A 3,880-nucleotide genomic window follows, 5' to 3' on the forward strand; every position below is an offset into this window, starting at 1 on the left:
AAGTCGTTCCCACACACTCCACACTCTGTACACAGCTGGCTCCAAACCAGTTCCCTCCCCTTACCCGTCCCCACATTCAGCTCTCCACTCTGTCTATCTGGGGAAGGGGAGGATGGAGAAGACTGCAAGGTGGTCCCCCCCTCAGGGACAGCTCCTGGATCCCCCCCAGTTCCGCCTCTATCTTCCCACTGGCCCCAGGAGAGGTCCAGAAAGAGGCCAGCCAGGACAGCGAAAGGCAGAATCTGAACCTTTGAACCACTCTGAATCTGAACAACTCTGAATCTCAGAATGGTTTCCTCTCTAACACCTGAAGGATGCCTTCTCTCTCCACACCCTCCAGCAAGGAGGAGAAGAGAGTGCCATGATCCTGAACCCTGGACAGGCCACTGCTCCTCCCTTCTGGCTCTGAGAGCCACTCTGTCCTCTTGACCTCCACAGCTGCCTGTGCCATCTCTCCTTTAACTGGAGGGGGAGGGCTGTGGTGTGGCAGGTAAAGGAGACTGCCCCCCACCTCTTCTCCTGGCAAAGCAGGATGAAGGGGTTCCAGGTGGGAACCTTCTGAGACCAGAAGCTGGAAACCTTTAGGGGATCTGATACCTGACAGGTATTAAATGTTCAAAAAGAAAGTGTCAAATGAATGAACAAAAGTAGAAGAAGCTCTGAAAGATAACCTGGAGAAGGTGTCAGCTTCTTTTTCTACTTTTACCCTCAGATCCCAAAGCAAGGCTCAGCCAGGCCCGAGTCCCCTCCCTGGCTCTCTTTTTTGTGACCCATAAACAGGGCATCTGATGGGACAAAGGTGATTGATAGGGAGCAATAAGTGGTCACTTTACTCTTAGTTGGGCAACTGTTTGCTAATTTCTCAGTCTCTCATCTCTGCCAGCCGCCGATCCCCAAATCGCATAAACTGACCTCCTTTTGTCTCCTCCTTTTCCACTATCTTTTCTTGATTAAAAAATCAGTAAGAGAAAGAAATACCTAGGTTTTATGTTCTCTTAGTTGGTGATACCTCAGTTTATTCTTTCCAGAACTCCCCAATAAGTGGGGCTGTATCTGCGGAGTCAGGGGGTGTCTATTGGACACCTCATCACTTGCTGACATCACCCAGGGCCCAGGAGGTCAAAGGGAGATGGGAAGGGGAATTACTTATGCCCAGGCCACTGAGGGGCTCGTTCATTCCAGGGCAGGCTGACGGGGGCCTTGTCCCCGTTCCCCCAAACTGTTTGTGGATTCTTGGAAGGAGTGGAGAATGCTGGGTGGGGTCTTGGCTTCCAGGATTTGGGAGAAGCTCTTTAGAAAGCTATCTGGATCCCCAGGTTTCTAGGGGTGAGACCCTTGATCAGTCCTGGGGTGCTTCCTAGCAACAGTCTGGGAGGGAGAGAAGGAATGGAAGAAAGAGAGGGAGAGGCCTGGGCATAGCTGTTCCAATGGGAGCCCAGAGAACAGGCTGTTCTTGCTGCCTCCTTGGCAACCAAAGTCTAAGAGGGAGGGGGCCGTCAGACACATCCCTGCAGGGTCTCTATCCATCCTCACTTGAGCCCCACCCTTCTGCTCTCCCCTTGGACTCAGCCCTGAAGAGGTGGCAGGGATGGGAGGAGCAGCCTGGATAAGGATTTTGTGACAAGGAGGGAACGCGCTGGGGACGAAATGACTCTGAGATGAGCTAGAAGCCTTGAGAAATGGGGGTAGGCGGGGTGAGGGGTGGGAAGGGGAATGACGCGACCCAGGGCCAGGGTCTGTGAGCCTAGACTAGGGCTGGATCCTGGCATCTGGCAGGATGCCTGCTTTGGAGGCAGTGTGCCCTTCACTTTGCCCTTGTCCAGGTCTGTTACCAGCCCATGTCGGGAGTGAAGGAAAGTGAGAGAGGTAAGGAGAAGGTAGGACGGGTAGACTTTCCTCTTTGAATTCAAAGTGCCTGCTCAGGCCCTGGGGAAAAACAGATAGATCAGGAGGCACTTCATTATCTATGGCTCTGGGTTTAGGATTTCATAAAGTCTCCCTCATCCAATAACTTTAGGACCTTTCATTAGAGAGATGTGGTGGGGAAGCCAGAATGGAGGGAAGAGGAAAACCATAGTGCTTGCACCTTCCCGCTCTGGACTCCATCACCCTGCCCTAATCCTGACTGTCGTTAGACCTCTTCACCGCCTCTGGTTCTGGCTGATGGAGGCAGAAGATACAGTAGCTCATCTCATAAATGTGTCTTATGCACTGAGATTATCTCCCAGCTCCCTGGGCAACCCAGTCCCAAAGGGCTGTTTCCACACATGGCACAGCCTGCACCCTGGGCACTGCACAGCACAGCCCTGCCCCCCGCCCCACCATATCAGCCAAATCCCATCACTGAGGTGGCATCGATTGGCAGACAGCCACCCTCGGTGCTCCTCCCACTGCACGCTGCCTTGACCCTGAACGATCAGCTTCCTGCCCCACACTGCAGCTGTTGCATGTCCACCATGAGCCCAGGCAGAACCCACAGGTTCACTGACTGCATGCTGACTCTGCAGGCTGCAGCTCTAGCTCCCCGCTGCCATTTCCCTTCCCCCATCTGAAAACCCCTCATCACCAGCACTCCACTCTGCATCCCAAGGGTTTCTCCCTAACTGCCCTTCTCATCCCTGTGATTCCAGGGAGGTCCCAAGAGAATTATCCTCCCCTCATCCATGCATTGCAAATGCCAAGACCCCCTGTAAAAGAAGTGGCTGCAACAGAGCCAGGATGCAGGTGGCTGAGACTAAGAAAAGCGAGGGCAGCCCAACTCCCATAGGCTGTTGGTCAGAACCCCACATTTGGCAAGTGATTCTGCCTAGTACAAACTGGGCTCTTGGTAGAATAGTTCTCCTTCACACACACACACACACACACACACACACACACACCAGCTCTCCACACACACACACACACACACACACACCTATCCAAGAGCAGACGGTGGAGACAGGGCCCCGCCCTGGGAGCCGTGGGAAGGCTAGGGCCCCCGCTGGTAAAACTGGGCTAATGACAGCGGGGGAACCGGCGGGGCCAGAGGGGGTGCTGGGGTAATTAGAGTCCTGCCTGCTGCTGGGAGATCTCGAGATGAAAGGGGCTCTGGCGTCACCGGGTTGGTTTTATGTCCACGAATGCAGGTGTGTGTGTGTGTGTGTGTGTGTGTGTGTGCGTGCGCGCGCATGAGAGGTGGGGCTGGCATGATGGAGACCTCTCCTTTGGGGAAGGGGATCTATTTTTTCGCAGCCCACCCTTCTCTCTGGACTGGCCCTGTACATTTGGATGGGGAGGGGCAAAAGTGGAAGGAAAACCCACTGTCCTGAAGCTGAGAGTTAAGGGGGGTAGGGCAAGCCTCGCCCCCTCCCCAGCTCAGAAAGAGCACCAGATTGTCGAGGAAATGACTGGTGGCAGTGAATAGAAAAAGCCTACATTGGAGGAGGGTGACATTTGAAAGGGGAGGCAGTGGATCAGGCAGGTAATGATGTTAAAAATGAGCCTGCAAGGGAGATAATGGGGAAGCATACCCCCAAAAGGATTAAAAACACAGGATGGTTTAATTTAAGAGGACCCCAGGGGTCACGTGCTCAATCCTCGAATTCTAAGGTTGAGGAAGCTTGTTACCTAGAGAGGTGGTGATTTGCTCAAGGTCATACAGTGAGTTACTGGCAGAAAAGGGACCCGAACTCAAAACAAACTCTAAACCGTCTGCGGTTTGGTGTTTAGACTTTCTCCCGGACTTCTAAAGTGCAGGCGGCTCGGCTCGCCGATGTGCCCTTCTCCATCCTCGTGGTGCCACCCCCCAACCCCCCAATTCTTGCAGCAAGCGAAGGCTATGTTTTAAATGACATCTCTTCCAAAATATGTCACCAAGCACCACTCCTGCCGGAGCCGCCTG

The 3,880-nt window shown here is 53.7% G+C and overlaps 1 protein-coding gene across 3 annotated transcripts in view; it reads right to left on the reverse strand.

The window, feature by feature from the left end:
* MED24 (mediator complex subunit 24) overlaps positions 1 to 3,880 on the reverse strand; it is a 44,190-nt gene that overhangs the window by 27,848 nt on the left and 12,462 nt on the right. The gene's annotated exons all lie outside the window — the stretch shown is intronic.

Source organism: Bos taurus, chromosome 19 (genome assembly GCF_002263795.3).
Source record: "Bos taurus isolate L1 Dominette 01449 registration number 42190680 breed Hereford chromosome 19, ARS-UCD2.0, whole genome shotgun sequence".
Taxonomy (NCBI): Eukaryota; Metazoa; Chordata; class Mammalia; order Artiodactyla; family Bovidae; genus Bos; species Bos taurus.